Genomic DNA, 19,124 nt, shown 5'->3' with positions numbered 1-19,124 from the left:
AGGTTCAAATTGAGTAAAGTATGTTTCATAAGAAATACAGCTTGCGAAAGGTGGACGACCACGTGTAGACGAGCAGGTATAATAAACCCTTCTTTTTAGAATCTCTTTCTGCCTGTGCTCTTTCTCATAGCTGCTTACGTTCTTCAATAGTTAATTAGTAATAATCTTTTTATAGTGAAGGTACCAGGCCACTGGAGTTTCTTTACACTTTGTTGTACTGCTTTCTTGTGAGCAAATTGTTGGAAATATAACATATCTGGACCTTCCTGCCCAGCTTTCCGAGCCTGTAGTTGTGGTTAATAGACTCCACCTACATAGTAAATTTATCATTGAAAGCTTTTTTATCTAGCTTTTATTTTTGAAGCTGTTCTGTCTCATCGCGGCTTTCAGTAATAGCATACATGACTAAATTTCAACACCAGCTACAGCCCTCAAGAACTGTCACTTGTCTAGTTTCAAAGTTACACTTTTTCAATCGGCTGCAGGCTGGTCGGCTGCTCTCCGAAAACTGCAGTGTCGCCGAGCCGTTTTTCCTAAGGAGTTAACGTCAGCGTAAAGCTGCTGAATAATATAGAGCGAAAGCTCTACTCCTCGCGTACAAAGCCAAAGGACATGTGGCTATGAAATTTTACCTTCAAACCAGGAGGAGTGGAGGCTTGGCTCTGACGTCATGCTCGCCACAGCTGCGTGCGTTCAGCCGACGGCGCTCAATCGGCTCGCAACTATCGAATTCAGTGACTCGCTACGCCTCGCCACAGCGGCGTATGCGGAGCTGACGGCTCTCTCCAATCGCCGGAAATCGCGTGACACGCCGTTCGCTGTATAAGAGCATGTGGCGTTTGCTTCCCTTCGCACAAATCAATAGATGAGCAACGTTCCGGAACTAGTGCTTCAACGATGTATCGTCGCCGTCCGAACCAAATCACTGATATGCAATAAACTTCAATCAGAGCTAAAGAAAATGTATAACCAAGTTTCACAGAGCTTTCGCTCCTCCTACTAGCTTCAGCCGGCTTGGAGCACACCTAATATTTCTCGACATTCTTTAGTTGCCCTTTTAATTGGTTCTTTCAATCATTCTTTTTCAGCATCCGAATGTCATCTATTAATGAGTTCATCATCTTCTTATAGTTTCCAAACTGATCTCATCTGCTTTGTCTAGGAGACATTGAGGACACCCTGCAACGTATTCATCTTCGTAAATTAAAATCTCACCGTTGTCACGATGTATTATCCATGAACGTTTCGCCTTCAGCCTTCGACTTGCATAATACACATCTACTCATGATGATTGCTTCTTTCTGTGGTTCACAGAGCGCAGTAGAAGGTCCACGATGCCTCACATTTCTACCATAGCAACCGCGCACAGCCAAAAGGGCCAAAAATATCTACTTTTTTATCCAAGCACAATACACGCATATGACGTCCTAGAGTGAATCAGACAGAGGACAATTTTTATTTGTTTTTTTTTTGGAACGCCATTCGCTGCCGAAAAAAAAATCGGCACGCTGTGTGCAGCAAACATCCTGCTCATATCACTTTGTCCGTCGCTTAACCCATTAACACAGACACTGCTCGGTACCTTCTTGGTGCGCGGATAAGAGCTATACCTACTCCATTCCGCAATAGACTACTCTTTTGTCTGGCATGTGTGCTTCACCGCTGCGAAGCCGTGTGTTTGCGTGTAAGACCTAGTAGTGAAGGGTTCTGGATTACTTTCCGCCACCTTTAGTTCTCGAGCGTCCATCAACATCCTAAGCATACCGACATGTTCTCACGTCACCCATACTAAAATGCGGCCGCCTCAGCCGTGACCTCGTGCGACCATGCATGCGCCGAGCGTCCGCCCACAGGCAGAATGCTTTAGCTACTGCGTTTCCTGAGGGGTTCAAAACCGCTGAATTCTCTCTGCAAGTACTGTTACCCAAGCTATCTATAGCCATCCACCGGCGAGGTGCTTCTGTCTGCGGCGGCCACCGCCTAATGGGTCTCGGTCAAGGTAGTTATTCAAGGCAACTTTGGCTATTACTGTTAGAGTACATTAAAGAGAAAATACAGGTACTAGCAGCAGGCAATTTTAAACTGAAAATTGCGTTCGTTCATGACTGAAGGCTAGGCGGTATCTAAAAATGTTTATTTCCTTCCAAATGTAAAAAAAAATTAAAGACTTAAAAAAATACGAGCGAAGAAATTCTGGGTATGCCGCTTTACTATGCATCACAATTATGAAAATCACCATAAACCGTAGGAGGAGCAAGAGTGAAGACCATGCATTTATCAGAAATCAATAGGGGAAATGTATTTCTAGCGTGCTCGATTTGCTGCGGCGTGTTTAAGGGGAGGAAATACTATGCACCAAGGGAATGGCTAAGCATTAGAATCTTCGCGAAAGACGAGTGTTAGCCAGGGTGTGCGTGGACATCTCACCACGTTCCGTTCGCACTCCACTTCAGCCTTTCCTTTAATTCTCCTTTTCCCCGTGTGGAGTATCATACCGAGGTCATGATTCCGCCTACCGATCTCTCCGCCTCCCACCTCATTAAAATTTACTTTCCCTCTCAAGGAAAGGAAGGCCCCGAGTGTTAAATTTTCCCCGTAAAAAGCATGGCAAGCCTTATTTGGAGACCAGGAATCTTAAGGAGTTGCAGAGCGCAAATACGATTACCCCTCCAAGCGTTGCCCATAAATCTCCACCTGGCGCTAGTAACACTTTGCAGGCCATGTTCCCAAAACGTGGCGGCAGGCTAGTAAACTACCTGGGTAGTCAACCACGATCGAGGCGCCGAATCCACCGTACTCGTTAGTGGCGTATTATCCGTGCAAGAGATCTGGAACAGGTAAGAAAATTTAGTCCAGAGTTTGACGGAATATCGTCTGGCGAGGAGCGAACATAGCGTAAATAACAGACATACACTCGCCAAATTCTTCAAAAAAGGAAACGACGTTTCGGGGCCCGTACGGGTCCCCTTGATCACAAGAGCGCTGCATGGAACGACAGTGGCGTATATATGTTTGTTATTTATGTTTATTTATTTATTTATTTATTTATTTATTTATTTATTTATTTATTTATTTATTTATTTATTTTATTTACGCTATGTTCGCTCCTCGCCAGACGGTATTCCGTCAAACTCTGCACTATATTGCCCTTCGCGCTAAATATGGAGTGGCAGCCATCAAAAGATTCCGACAGTTTGTAACCCTAAATTCCAGAATTGTATTTTTCCAGTGCCATCTGGAATTCAACCTGCGCTACAAGTCCCTCAGCCTAACCCTGAAGTCCCTGAGGTTACCGCATCGTGTGCCCACACCGTATGGAAGGCAAGTCACTGCCAAAGCCGAAAAGCTCCTCCTGGAAGCTCGAATCGCCGAAACGGAAGCCACGATCAAACGGTTGGAAGGGGATGTATTCGGCGCACATCGGTCACTCCAGCAGGACATGGCAGATGTCTATCCGGAGGTTGTTCTGCATGCAAACAACGTCGCCGCCAGGACGAGAGACAAGAGAACGTCCGCTCAAGAAGGCAAGCTGGCATTACTCCAGCAAAGGAGCAGCCGCACGCGTGCGTCGCCAGGCATCTACAATTTGTCCTCGCACAAGCTAGAATCCGCTGAGCATTCCCTGCTCAGTCGCGGACTGAACTTAAACGTCGGTGCGGCCCCTAACCCTGCAAGAATGGTCTGCGCCGTCGAACAGGCCGTTCGGCATGTTGAGCCTAGTCGGCGAGAAGAAGCACGTTCGCGTGCCATTGGAGCCCTTGGAAAACTATCACGGACGAAGACAGGCTCCCTACTGCTTCCAGAAAAGCAAGCCATCAAACGATTGCAGACCAACACCGAAATAGCAATCCTACCCGCCGACAAAGGCAATGCCACCGTCATTTTGGACCGATCCGATTACGTCGCGCAGATGTCTGCGCTCCTTGGAGGTGCGGATACCTATATAAAAATCAACCGCGATCCAACAAGAAAAACTGAATCGGAACTGCAGAAACTGCTGTCTGAAGTGTTCACGTACGTACCTTCAGAAAGAAAACACTTGTAGAATAAGCTTCTTTGCCACAACGGTTCGGCTCCCGCGATCTACGGAGTTCCAAAGGTGCACAAGCCGGGTGTACAACTACGACCATTAGTAGACTACAGGCGTTCTCCACTGTACAGACTGTCCCGTCATCTGCATCAGGTTCACCGCCCACTATAGTTGGACAAACGACAACCTACATTAAGGACTTTCGCCACTTTGTGCAAAAACTAAACGAAGTTTCCATTGAAGATGAGGACGTCATAGTTTCATTTGACGTGAAATCCATGTTTACGTGCGTGCCAGTGGACTTCGCAGTAAAGTGTTGCAAGGAAGCTCTTTGCGCAGACGCCACATTGCCCTCAAGAACCCCGTTCGAAGTGGACGATCTGTGCCGCCTGTTGAGATTCTGTCTCGACAATACGTATTTTGTTTTAAACGGGACCTTCTACAGACAGCGCTTCTTCACAGCAATGGGCGCATCTATTTCCATGGTCTGCGCTAACCTCGGATTGGAAGCCATTGAGAGCCGAGCCGTTTTCACGTTCAAACCTTCACCGAAGCTATTCCTGCGTTACGTGGACGACTGCTTCAGCATCATGCATCGCAGCAACGTACAGCCTTTCCTGAGATATCTAAACTAAATCCAGCCAACTGTACAATTCACCGTGGAGGAGGAAATGAATGGACGAATCCCTTTCCTTGATGTCCTCGTCCAGAGGAACAGGCTTGAATCCTCGCTGTATTGAAAACCGACGCACACTGGAAAGTACCTGAACTTTGAATCAGCACACTGCATTGGACACAAGCGTTCGGTCCCCATTTCACTGTTTAATCGCGCGTTCACCCTATGCTCGAGCCCGGAAAAGCGCCGCTGTGAAATCGCCCAAGTGAAAGCAGATCTCAAATGCAACGGATACCCCCAGCAGCTACTGAAAAGCCAAGAGCGCTCGGCCCAAGCATCTAGACTTGGCCAAAAAGAAAAAAACAGGGAAACCAAGCGTGCAAGTATTCCGTACGCTGCGGGAGTGAGCGAAGCACTTGCACGCATTTTCAAAGGATATGACGTGCACATTGCTCATCAGCCTACCAGCAAGTTAAAACAGCAGCTGGTCCGAGTTAAAGACCGCCTAGAACGCTCAAGATACCCTGGTGTGGTGTACAAGATACCATGCCAGGGCTGTGACGCTGCCTACATTGACGAAACTGGAAATTTCAGACGACGGCTCAAAGAGCTTCAGAATGACGTCATGAACGGCCGCTCTACATCTAATGCTTTGGCGGAACACAACGCATCAACAGGACACCCCATTGATTGGGACGAAGCATCCGTCACTGCCACAGAGAAAAACTTGTCATCGCGCCTCCTTTTGGAATCATTCCATATACATAGCACAAAGCATGCTCTTAACAGGACACGTGGTAATCTGCCGGAAATCTATAATCACTCACTAAAAAATTTTAACCGTATATAAGCCACTGTCGTTCCATGCAGCGCTTTTGTGATCAAGGGGACCTGTACGGGCCCCGAAACGTCGTTTTCTTTTTTGAAGAATTTGGCGAGTGTATGCTTGTTATTTATGCTAGGTAAGAAAATCAGTTACCGTGCTGGGCGCTGGGAACACGGCTGACAGATCTTCCAGAGGGATGTCTACCAGTTCGCAACTCACCGAGGCATCGGCAACCTTGGGCCTGGAGAGCGGTGGGGATGGCAGTCGCAAGCGCAGAATTCCGAGAGAGCCTGCTCGGGGTGCCGAACCGAGACGACGAGGGGCTTGGAGAAGTCGGCGGTTCGGTCCCGTCAACAGGAACACGTAGCACGGGCCAAGGTGTGCGCGTTCTTTTCGCCTCAGGCGGCCACTGCTGATCTGAAGGCGGCAGTTCAACGCTGAAGCAAAGGACCAAGGTCATGTCCGTGGTGGTAAGAAAATGAGCCTTCCACTGAGGACCAAAGGGGAACAAAGGTCTGGTAGCCAAGTCTGTTGCAGTAAGAGCGCCCCTCCCGATGCCTCTGCCAAGTTTCCGATCGCTGGGGCTGCAAACGTGAATGGAACGAAAAGCTCGAGCCATCCCTCTTTGTCTTTTGCCCTGTATTCTTTGTAGCTCGTGCGGGAGGAACTATCTCCTCAGAGATGACCAGAAGGCATAGTTTTAACTACAAATACGCGACTGGCGGAAAATAATACTTCTTCAGACATTAAAGGGGAACTCCGGCGACTTTATGCCCACCGAGATTTAATGGCTCATTTGTATTGTTGAAGGCTTTCCATCTCAGTATGCAACTTCATTTTTTACACTACGCAAACAATATTTTAGTTTAGCAAAAACCTTGAATCGGTATCGGAACTTCCGAGCTGGGCCCGGAGCTAGGCTTTCCTTGACGTCAGTGATGACGACACAGGCTACCTAGTGAGCTGCATGCGTCCGCTGCCCCAATGCCGGGCTGCGCGAACAGAGTATTGCTGTGAGGACACCCTGTCGAAGGCTGCATGGAATATCAGCGATTCTTTCGAAATGTCATCAGGCTGTGCCTGCGACGATTCGTTGATAAGGTTTAGCCTACGCGATTGCCGATTTGACGAAGACCCGCCGCGACGGCAGAAGCCTGACCATGGCGATGCTGAGCGAACGCAGCTCGTCGCGCTTCGACATGGCTTCTAAGGGTGACCCTCCCTGAAATTTCGAATTTTAAGACGGTCCAACGTATAGATTTAACAACACATGTGCAATAATTATGCACATGTGGCGAATGCCGCTCGTCGCTAAGAGACGAAATCAATCTGCTGCCCAAGATTGGTTGGATCTGTAGCAACCGGTAACCGGCTGTTCCCAATATTATTCCTTCACCGCAATATCGTGGACCTAAACGAACGCTAGGTACAATTTTACAACACCAGTTACGTGGCGCATCCTAATGAGAATAAGAATGCGCCGCGCCATGACGACTATATTACTGCTCCAGGATGCATACTCCGTAGAATTTTGAAGCAATTTATACGCTCTGACACGTTGATGGGTCTGGTATATCTCGTCAAACAACGACGCTGAAGTTACGATGCCGACCGATACGTTATTGCTAGACAACATTTTCTCTCTTGCGTCGATATCAACTCGACTGCCTGAATTAATAAAAATAATTTTGGCGGCGGTTCGCTTTTTGCAGTATTTTAGGAAGTGAGGGTTAATGACCTAAAAGAACACGCATTCTAATATACTTATCTCTGCTCGCTTTCTCGTCATTGCTTCTCCTCACGCCATATGGACGGTTTAACAGACATCATGCATGGGAACAGCGTAGCCACAGCATCCGACTTCAACTTCCGTCTGCTATTGACGTCATGAAAACTCCTCCATCAAAAAAATCCTGTCTTGGCATCGGATCCTAGCGAAATGTTCCGAGCCCACACGTGTTCGCAAATTCAGGGACAAATTGAGGCGCCGAATAGCATTACTCTATTTGTCGCTCGCTTCTTTGTCATTGGCAATTTGGTGTTAAACCACTTTCTTGTGTTTCGCTGAGTCATTAGGATATTCCACAGGGCATCACCAGCTGCCACCCATTCCTCCAAGGACCTCAATGTACTAAACGAGAGCTAAAACTATCTGGTGAACTCACGAAGCCGGTCGCAAGCAGGCCGCCGCCAGTCTGTGCTTTGACATGCTGCTCCAAATAGCGCCGCAGTCGTCCAGCCCCGTGGAAGGCTGTGCAAAGGATGAGCACTAAATGTAAGTGTACAGGCCAACCCACATCTATTTCTTCGAGCTTTGCGGTCTTCAATATTATCGGTAAAGGCCATGCCTAGATGGTTGTGTGTATTGTCGCCGTCGTCTGCTCCACGCTGAAGTAGAGTAAGTTCTTGGGCTAGTTGGTATGCTTGATTTACACTCATAGTTTTTCAGCGCAACGGCACACGGCCAAAGAAAACAAGCAGAAAGAGAAGAAGGACGAACAGCGCTGTGTTCGTCCTTCTTCGCTCCACGCTGCTTCCAAACCTGTGACGTCATCGTGCACAGGGTTGGCCGTAAAAAACCTCCTGTTTGGTCGCATGAGTCCGTAAATGTGGCAGCATTTTTTAAAATTACATTTTGAAGAAACTACAGTGTTCTCAGCAGTGTTGTTTGCAACACATAGTGTTGACATCGAGAAGAACTTTATTGAGATCTGAATTGAGAATTTTATTGAGATCTGAACCATCGAAAAATCTCTGCAGTTGCCATTTTCCATCTCATCACCTGGAAAGAGACAAAAAATCAGTAGTCTGGTTGTCGAGAGTAGATGTAGGTGGTGCTGATGAAAAGCTGGTATTGTTGGGAACATAACCGGAAATTCCGGATTACAGCATTTTTCAGCACTAAGTTTCCCATGAACGTAATTTTTTTCAAATATTGTAAGATTGCACTGCCACAGTCAGTATGTCCACAGATCTCTCCTCGAAACACTTGCATTTTTTTGCTACTGACGTTTCCTGTATCTTTAAAAACGTTCCACATTGATTTCCTATGACAGTTTTTACCATTTAATGCTAGCAAAAGGACAGACTTTAAGAGAAATATACTTATACGTATCGCAAAACTGGACAGTCGGCTTCGATATCTCCATACAGTACCTGACAATATTCTCCACTCACCTCACTATTAAAATTCAAACCCAAGGACCCTGGACTGTGGGTGGCTTTGAGACTGCTCCTAGTGTGGAAGCTCGACATAGACGAACCGCACGGAACGCGTTGCAGGTGCTAGAGCGCCACATTGATGGTGGCCGTACTCGAGTATTGGCTAAGTTTTTTCGGTGCTGGCTGGGCGGCAGCCTTCATATGCTTCCACTCATCGAATCGACCAGCCCTCATGGCCTCTCTGGCTGCTTCCAGGGCTTGAGGTGCACCGCCATCAGCGACTTCTCTTTCAGCTGAACGGCATGCCTTTGTCGCTGGCCGCAATGTCTCAGTGGTTACATAGTTTTTGTGCTCACCATGCAAGGAAGCCTATATTCAAGAGTAACATACACTACAGTTAACCTCCTTTCATGCATAACGCTGCAAGCTGAACTGCCTAGGATCCATGGCAATCTCAAAGAGCAATGCTGATGCTTCTACTGAAGTAATGGAGCACTTACCGACGACTGTTCGGAAATAGTAACTAATTAAAGGATGCACGGTTGTGCCACCGGAAATATTAGCGCGAACAGTTAGAAACAGCCCTTTGGGACTAAAGGGACGCGCTGACATATCGTGCCCCACAAACTATATTTTCGCCTACAGGGCGTCGTGTCCGCTAAGTGTGCGCGCCTTTTCGGTCATGGCAGCGACGTTCAAATCCAGTGCACCGTCTCCTAGTTGACGAGGCAAAAATTAGTGTGGGCAATTAAAAGAAATAAAAATAATAGTGCCCGGCCCGCACCGCTTAAAAGCACAACGGGCTTAGCTGACGAGACATTTGTTAGGTTGGGGCAACCAAAAAGGAAATAAAAATAATATGCCCCTGCCTGCACCGCGTACGCACAACAAGACATTTGGTAGGTTGGGGCAACCAAAACGAAATAAAAATAATATGCCCCCGCCTGCATCGCTTACGCACAACAGGCTTAACCCAATTGGAAAATAAAAGATGAGGCTAGTAGGCAAAATATATTTTCGCCACCCTTGGGTGGAAAAATAAAATAAAAGGGAAAATGCTACAGTAGCGACCCACACCGGGGCAGCGGGCCCGGGGAGACTCCCCTGATCTCCCCTGGGAAGTAGCGGAAGGGATGGGATAAATGGATGGGAAATTGGAAGTTGGATTGGGTTATGGGAATTAGGTGGGATTGGGGACAGCAGGATTTTGACCACACTTGGTTTTATTTGATCCTGAGTTCCTTTTCAGGCCTCCTTGAAGGGCGAGCACTCAGTGCACTAATAGTGGGCCCTCGGCGTCGAGCGTACTCCCACACCACAGAGAACGTTTTGCCGGCGATCTCCGACCGGCCGAGACAGGAAAAATCCTACAGGGGCTCGACCAGGATCCCCTCCCCCAAGCCAGGTTCCGCCCCCCCGACCCTCCGACAGTACTAAGAGACGGATATTTCGCAGCACTCGTTCGGTACTTCGGCTCTTACTCCTGCAGTACTCGCACACGCTGCAACCGTCCTTTCACGGTTTTCGCGGCGATCGAGAGCGATCGCCCTGGCATAGTATGTGAAACCTCAAGCCATACGCCCACTCTGTCATGGTTGAAGTCTCGGTTGATGTCCGCAGTGACATCACGTGCACAACAAGACAGAATGAAGGTCCACTTCTCGTCCAATTTTCGCGTGAATACAGTGCCACCCACGGTATTATGCGTGCTTTGGGTCGCTTGCGCCTGGCCGTGCGGAAAATTTTTAGTGGCGTTGCTTTCCTCCGCTCGTTACCGATTGTACGCTTTAGAGAAGCCTCCATACGTGAACATATTTCTTCAGCACCGGTGTTGCTTTTATGCTTGTATCTGTGCTGTGGCAATGTACAGGGTCTGTTCTGAAAGTAGTAGGACTGGTTTTTTCCTGGGCGAACGGGCGGACGAGAGGTGGTCTGCGCGTGCAGGATCGTTGAAGGGGGATATTGGGAATGCTGAGGAAAATCGGCAGTCGGCTCTCGGCCGTTGAAGAGAGGAGGTCGCTTGTACTGTGAACCCCTGTCGAAACGTCTCGTCACGCAGAATCATCGAGCGTTTACTGGATCAGCGATACGCGATTACATTTTGAGTAAATCTTGGTAAAACGGGCAAAGAGACTCACAACATGACTAAGGAGGCCTACGGTGAGGCTTCCATGGGTAGATCAGGTGTTTTTTGGGTGGCACAAGCTGTTCCAGAAGGTAAGGAAAGAGTGGAGGAAGACGACCGCTCCAGGCGCCTTTCGACCAGCAAGACCAACGAAAATGTGTAGCGAGTGAAACGTCTACTTAACAGTGATCGTAAAATGAGTATCAGAATGATGGCTGATGACTTGAGCATTCCTCGAATGGTTTCAATTGCAGACAAAATAGCCATAAATTAGGCCTACGGAAGTAAAATACGCATGGACTATTTGGTTTTGCGAGGCTCGACCTCGTCAATCTGCGATGGCCAATGAAAATACTATCATCTGTTAAGATACCCGAAGTAATTTTCACTACTGTTCTTGGACATTTTGTGAGTAGTAATCTCATAAAACCAGTACATATTTGTTGTTCAGAGAATATATCACTGATGTAAGTCGGAAGCAAGCTGACAATGTTTCCTCATCTGCAGCTACAGTGGTGATGTGCCCGACCATCTGTTTCAGCTGTACATAGTCCAAACAGCAGCCCACACATTTTTTAAAGATCATTCTGCATGCATATTACTCAGCCAACGGCACAGCGGAGCTGAAACACAATTGGCTGAAAGCCACTCCACACGCTTTTTACCCTACCAACCATGTTGGCTGACTCCTCCTACTCTCCGTGGTGACGTAAAAAAAAATGGCCGCCGCGGTGGCTCAGTGGCTATGGTGCTCGGCAGCTGACCCAAAAGACGCGGGTTCGATCCCGGCCGCGGCGGCTGGAATTTCTTTGGAGGAGAAATTCTAGAGGCCAGTGTACTGTACGATGTCAGTGCACGTTAAAGAACCCCAGGTGGTCGAAATTTCCGGAGCCCTTCACTACGGCGTCTCTCATAGCCTAAGTCGCTTTGGGACGTTAAACCCCATAAACCAACCAACCAACCAACCAAAAAAAATGTGGGAACCGGGGCGTTTGTAAGAATGTTTGCAGCATGTACACTGAGACTGCAAGAAATCCTGTTTGTGCACCTTCAAGGCATCGCATGCAAGAACCATAGTCCTAAACTGTCAGCTGGATGTGTCTCCGATGAAATGTTTTTGTATTAGTAGCCTCAGCCCAGTGCCATGGTAACAAGAGGCATGGCACGCTGGCCATCACTGACATCTTGCAGCGCTGCACTCATAGAGCTAGTAACCAATTTGAAATATTCTCAAAACAAACATCTTCAACGTTCGGACATAACTGGACCCTCAGCCATACTGTTGTGGTATGGCACGCAGGGTTTCATGCCCGAAAGTTGCACACTGGCAACAAGGAACGCCCTAATGGAGGGCTGCGGATTAATTTAGACTGAATGTAGTACGTGTTCCTTGACGTGCACTGACATCTCGCAGCACATGGGAGTTTTTACACCTTTATCGAACTGTGGCCAGGATTTGACTGCACTACCTTGCATTCAGCAGCCAGAGCCGTTACGGTGGGCCCTTTAACTGTATTTTAGTTAGCATAACTAACTGGTGCTGACCAGCAACCTTCTCAGAGTATGCATAAGGAATCTAGAGATAAGAACAGGAGAAAAAAAAATCACAAACATGCAGAAGTTCACATTGTAGATCATGGCATGTCTGCAAAACTGGCATCAAAGGAAGGAGCATGCTGGATGGGGAAAGAAAAAAAAACGCTCATCCCCAAGCAGTGCACATGCCATCACAAAGCAGTTCAGGAACATGCACAATTTTAAAAAGTAAATATGTGCTGCTACACACACTTTAACTACTGGCAGTACTTCAGGATGAGACACTAGCATTAACATGAACAAAGAATTCTATTGCTACAATGCAGGCAGTTTGCAGGTTTCCTCAACAGCAACGGTGCAATATCCAAGCATTGTGATAAAACTGTGGGCAGGCAAAATGTAGGTGGACCAAAAGAGTGATGAAGTTCACGCTGAAACCTGTAAACAGAGAATATAATACGTGAGAATGCATACCGAAACAAACTCTGCCAAGGATACATGCCTTAGAATGCATATGCCCCATTTGAGGTTTTGGCTTGCCAACATTTCAAGATGTGGTTTGCCTCGGGATACCACAGAAACTGCACTAAGGAAGGCAAACCACAGATGCATACAAAAAAAAAAAAATTGGCAGTGGCTTAGCTCTGGTTAAGCCTAGATATACAAGCTAAAAGCTGCAGTTATGCTTTGTTTGACGTCATGGCTGTCGCAGTTCGCGCACAATGCACTGGGAGCACCACGATAACGGTGTTAGGCAAGCGCGTTATATAGGTCTCTTTCCGCATGTGTAGTAACTGTGGTAAACACGCGGCTACGACGAAAGGTCAAACGAGGAAGCCGAGCGCGCGCCGATGCACTCTCGCTAAGCACGCGAATGATGGCGAAGGTCGATCGGCGGAGTTGCCGCCGAGCGCGGCTCCACCGACCACGTGTGCCTCTCCAGTGACGTTGCGCAGCGAACTCACGCATGCGCCGCTGTGGCTAAAATTGATCACGGTGCATGCCAGACCCGGTGATGACTAGCCTAGTGAAGCTTTTCGCTTCAAAAAAAAAATTTCCAGGGACACCCGATTACCAAGTGTGTTAGCAATTCAATAGCATTAGAAGTCTCTGGTGCCTTTACCACAAGTGACCTCGCTTCCCTCCAGCCAATTGGCGAATCTTATGACTGACACATTTTTTTGCCCCAATCAGGCTTTTAATACTCTTTCATTAAAAAATAAAACCTCAGAAACAGCGAATAAAGAAATGCCACATACACTCGACTAAGGTCTCCACTTTTATTTTGCAATTTTGGCAGCGTGTTACCCTTACACTAAAGTGGCACTTGTTGTTCAATCTCCCAACCATATTACGGGAAAACTACTTTACTGTACTATACAGCCTGACACTATATCTGCTGTCCATTTGCAGGCACCTTTATGCTTCGTCGGTACTGCTGTGTGATGCTTGGGCCCGAATCCTTGCTACCCTTGTATATGAAGTCATTTCTGTTGTATTCATTGCATTTCAAATTCCTGTAATTTTAAAACAATGTCTGGAGACACCACACACCAAGAATTGAAAATCCAAAAGCAGACAACTTAGGTGTCCAGTCGGCATCAGTTCATGGTCTGCCGTTTCCATTGGCTCTGAGCACATGCATCTGAATTCTGCTTTAAATGGCACAGAGCTGCATAGCAGTGCATGCTTGAAGATGATAATGATAGCAGCAGACAGCTGTCATTACTGGTAGCTCCCAGGGTAGCGTTGCTTTTTGCAGTTGCTTTTTGCAAATTCCCCCCCCCCCCCCCGTAATTAGTGGCTCCCAAGCCGGGCATAGTGGCCCATACATGAGTGCAGGGCCCTTAGTCAAGTGTATATGGTACATGCATAGAACAATCAAGTGGCATGTTATAACATTCAGTCATATTCTTCTGAAACTTAAAGCACGGGAATGCCAAGGTATTCTTCTACACTTCACCATTTCACCGCTTTTAATATTTTGTTCACCGACACTTAGCATACTAAACACACTTCTTGCAGGCAAGGCACTATTAGTTTGATTTATTTCATTTTGCCAGCTGTAACAAATGTACATGCATAATGTTATATTTTTGTCACTGTGTATTCATTTCTGTGTTACACCTGCTCACATACTTCAGTTCTCAGAAAACTAAGGATGACAGCTGCAGCAGAAACGCACGACATGGAAGAAAAGCTGCTGTATATTCTACTTGGGCGATGCGATGGTCATCGAAACCTTTTCGGCAACCCTATATATGACCTGGGTCACAGTACAACCTCAATCTGTCTGCCTGTCTGAAAAATGACTAATGTGACAGAAGAAATGAAAAATGCACCCGGCAAGATATTTCTTACTCAGAATGTTTCATTCCTTATGTGTCAATCGTCAGCTAGCTACTGGACTGCATATTTGCGTGCTATAGCTATATGATGAATACTTTATGGCCTTTTTTGTGCATTTTGAAGGGCACGGACCAGGAAATAGTTTCTTTTCACCACATTTCAGCACTGAACAGATTCCTGTTCAGAACAGTCAAGGGGACACTGAATGTAGTAGTTCAAAAGTGGGAAGCACAAGCGTGCATGCATCCTGCACCTATTTGTGACAAACAATGCAGTGTACTGTTTCCATAATTCGCTTCATTTGTTGCCACTTAATCCACTTTGCTCAAGTAAACACATGTTTAGCAATCAGTAAAACGAGTACTAAGTGCTTAACACGCACGCTACTATTTGACAGGTGCGTGGGGTCACGGGAATAGTCGCCAATGCAAGATAGCGGTTAGACCAGTTAAAAAATTATGAGAGGTTGAGTGAGAAGTAAGAATGCGAACATGCCACGTGGCTGATGTGGGACATTGTCATATCCTTTCAAAGCCACCATGCGAGATTTCGCAACGTCCTGCAAGCATGGGAGAAAAAGGCACAAAGGAATGGATGCAATTAACACAATACGTGCCGCAAAAGAGAACAATAACCTTTCATGCACAGCTAATTATGCTGAACAACTGTAGACTGGGCGAGCTGGTATTCGTAATTTTCCAACAGCGCTTCAGGACGGAGAACAAGACGGGACACAGACTGCGCTGACGTGTAGTGCTCACCTTCAGTCGTGCTGAACTTGTGCGTGCTGTACCTCGGCACAAAACCGTGCAGGCACTGGCAGTCCAGCATCAAAAGGGACTGATTAGTAAAACTTGCATTTCCACAAACGTCATACGAAAACGGCATTGCAGCATTTTTCACAAAGGGTCTACACTCGTTAGGATGCTTTCCTTTCAAATGAAAATCCTTAGCAGTATTAGAAGCATACCGCAGTGGACAGAGCGGACAATTATACGTACCTTTATGTGGTGAAGCTGTTCCATAACGCTCGTGGTCGCACAGATAAGCGGAGCACGTGAGCACCGTGAATGCGGAATGTGGCCGCCGTCCACCGTTCTGCTGCCCTGCGCCACCAACACATGGGGACAATCCGAACTAGGGAAGTCTAGGGATTCAGCTCGACTGAAGTGCAAAAGTCCAAGCAACACTGTGCTCTCGGGGGGTTACTCGAGGTTATAGTGAACTAGAATATATTATTGGCGGTGGTTTTTAGCCGCTCCCGCTCCGACGGCCATGGATGGATGGATGAATGTATGGATAGGAGTGCCCCCTTCGAAACGGGGTGGTGGCAATAGCCACCATGCTTAGCTTTTCTTTATTTTTGTTCAACTGTGTCGTCAATTCTCATTAAGATTCGCCATCTCCTTTACCTACAGTTTCCTACACTTCTAACCTTATGTCACATCTCTGCTTTTCAGCCACCAATCCTCTAATCGCTTTTTGCTAACGTCCACTGCAGATTTATTTACATGACCATTGGTATTTTTAAACCCTAGGGCCTCCAGAAGAGTGACTGTGCCTGCATCGACATCCAGATGGATACCATCACATTTGTTCAATTGTTTCCGCTGATCTACCACACACTGCACATGTGTCATCTTCGGTAAATTTCTTTTTGTAGCTGCGCGTTCTAAGACACCCTGACATAGCTTCAAAAAGTAGGGCATTGCCTCTTGAGTTATCATAAAAAAATTCTTTCCTGATCTGCCTTTTCCAGTATCAATATAGTCCTACACTATGTTCCTTTTTGATTGAATTAATCCAAATTTTAACTTCCGCGTTTTTGACCTGTCTTTTAATGCTCTTTCTTTCTCCGTCCTCATGACCGGCATACTTACTGGTTAGTTTTCTCGTTCTTTTTCGCTACTTTGAGTCCTTACTCTTTCTGTATAAGTTGGTTGGTTTATGGGGTTTAACGTCCCAAAGCAACTAAGGCCATGAGAGACGCCGTAGTGGAGGGCTCCGGAAATTTCGACCACCTGGGGTTCTTTAACGTGCACTGACATCGCACAGTACACGGGCCTCTAGAATTTCTCCTCCAAAGAAATTCCAGCCGCCGTGGCCGGGATCGAACCCGCGTCCTTTGGGTCAGCAGCCGAGCACCATAGCCACTGAGCCACCGCGGCAGCCTTTCTGTATAAGTATTTAAATACCTTAGCTGCCCACCTGTTATCGTCCAACTTCCTCAGGCATTCCTCATATAGTATTTTACTCTTTTAGTATTTAGTATAGTATTTTACGCCAGACCCGGTGTTGACTAGCTTAGTGAAGCTTTTCACTTGAAAAATTGGCAGTGGCTTAGCTCGGCTATGATACGTAGCGAAAGCGGGCGCTACGACCAGGCAAGCGGTGTGGCGTCGTACCAAACGACGGCGTCTCCGCGACGAGGTGCGCAGTGTGAGGTCATGCCAGATGGCACGGCGAGCGCGCGGCGTCCGCCAGCTGCGATGGTTGCTAGGCAACGGCTCAAGGTCAGTCTCTGGGCCTCCTCGGAGCACCGCCACAGCGAAACCTAAAGTTCGTGGATAATGTAGCTTTCGCTACAAAAAAAAATGGGATACCTCTGTGGCAACACCACAACAAACAGCGCAATTGTCCAGCTGTCCCCTCGTAGCCGCATGCCGCACGTGCTGACGGCGCGCTAGTTTTTCCTCCAGGAGCCTACACGACCCTGGCCGCATACGGTATGGACAGACCGCGAGTGGAGTCGTTTGGAGACCCATAGTGCCTGCGTGCCTCGAATTCTCTAGCAGAGTACCACCACCACCAACAGTTTCACATTTTCATCCTAATGGTCCAAACAATCTTTGCTTCCATACAAATTCACGTAACCTACATATTTCCATTCACACTACACTTTCCCGAGCTTGCATCTAATTTTGAATAACTATGCCAGTGCCCTATGGCACCATTAATCCTAAATCACAGGTCACACGTGGGGTACTGATCTGGAATGCATAAGTATAGGGAATAACTATTCCACAGCAGCACAAAAGTTAACCAGGGTATTTTATTGCAAAAGCTATGCTACGCTCATGAACGGTCTTTCGCGTAGCGGCGGCCGGTAGCCACGTTTGACCTCTAGAAAGACCTCTGACGTCATACCAAGGTGAGAGATGAGCTACCAAGTCGAGTCATCGCACGGCGGTGGCCAGTAGCTACGCGTGACATTTAGAATGACCTCTGACGTCTTGCCATGCCTAGTGACATCATAGCGTGACGTCATACCAGGGTGAGAGATGTGCTACCAAGTCGAGTCGTCGCGCAGCGGCGGCCGGTAGCCACGCGTGACATTTAAAATGACCTCTGACGTCATGCCATGCCTAGTGACGTCATACCAGGGTGAGAGATGGGCTATCAAGTCGAGTCGTCGTGCAGCAGCGGCCGGTAGCCACGCGTGACCTGTAGAAGTGGCACACTGCGTTCCTTCTGTTGGAGGCGCGGCGCTTTTGCTTTCGCAACCTACCAGGCTTAACCAAAGCTAAACCCCCGCCAACTTTTCTTGCAAATTCCTCTTCCTGGTTTCTAGATTGAACCTGGGGCCGAATACACAAGCCAGTTCCAAAGCATATCCATCTCATGGACTTGGCCCTGGTTTCTCAGATACTATATGATTCAACCAGATCTCTAATAAATGCACTGTGCTCAGAAAATCAGCCTGCACCCTCAAGCTGGCTTGTTGGTTCAATTTCAGAGCAGTTCACGTGCTACTTCCAGCTTTAATGGATAGCTCAAATATTGACTGTGAAACTGTGTGGTCCCGAGTGAGTCTGCACGAAGCCACACATGTTGCATTTGACGCATTCTATCGTAGCCCTAGCTGTAGCAGTCCAGATAGTTTTATTTCCCTCTCTCGTGCCCTCCTAAATCAGGCGACAGATTCGAGACTTGGCGGTGATTTTAATATGCCTTCCGTGCGTTGGGTGCACAGGTCCCCCATTTTGCCCTCTCGCTGCGCCCTCTCAAATGAATTTAGTGATATGATCGCTGCCAACGGCCTTTGTGAGTTTGTGAACTTCCCACAAGACGATGCGGTGGCAGCGTTTCCACACTTTACCTGATATTCTCAAACTCTGATAGGGTGGTGGGATCCATCTTCCCATGCCCAGTATTAGTGACCATGATGCTGTATTGGCATGAATTTCCTGCTGGCGCTGGTCACCGATTGAAGCCTTGTTGCGTAAAGTGTTCTGTTTTGAGAAAGGTAATTATGGTTTATTTACGCACTGCCTTGAGGGTGTCCACGAAGAGTTTCTAGACTATTCTAGTACTTCTGATATTAATGAGCTATGAGTGCTGTTTAGGAACAACCTACTTTTTCTAATTGACAAACACGTGCCATCCAAATTCTTATCGTGTAGAAGATATAACAAACCATGGTTCACTCCTGAAATAAAGCACCTGTTGAATCAGAGGCCACCTTTTCTGATGGTATATT

The 19,124-nt window shown here is 47.3% G+C and overlaps 1 protein-coding gene across 1 annotated transcript in view; it reads right to left on the bottom strand.

Annotated features, from left to right (window-relative positions):
* Positions 1-5,723: 5,723 nt before the first annotated feature.
* The window catches only part of LOC149354059 (uncharacterized), a 66,643-nt gene continuing 53,242 nt past the window's right edge, over positions 5,724-19,124 (bottom strand). Inside the window, exon 11 of the mRNA XM_089583024.1 lies at positions 5,724-6,056. The gene's annotated coding sequence lies outside the window, so the exon portion shown is untranslated. The remainder of the gene's footprint in view (positions 6,057-19,124) is intronic.

Source organism: Amblyomma mixtum, chromosome 3 (assembly GCF_055824585.1).
Source record: "Amblyomma mixtum isolate Tamu chromosome 3, ASM5582458v1, whole genome shotgun sequence".
Taxonomy (NCBI): Eukaryota; Metazoa; Arthropoda; class Arachnida; order Ixodida; family Ixodidae; genus Amblyomma; species Amblyomma mixtum.
Note: the sequence above shows the minus strand (reverse complement) of the source record. Positions and strands in the feature narration are given on the sequence as shown.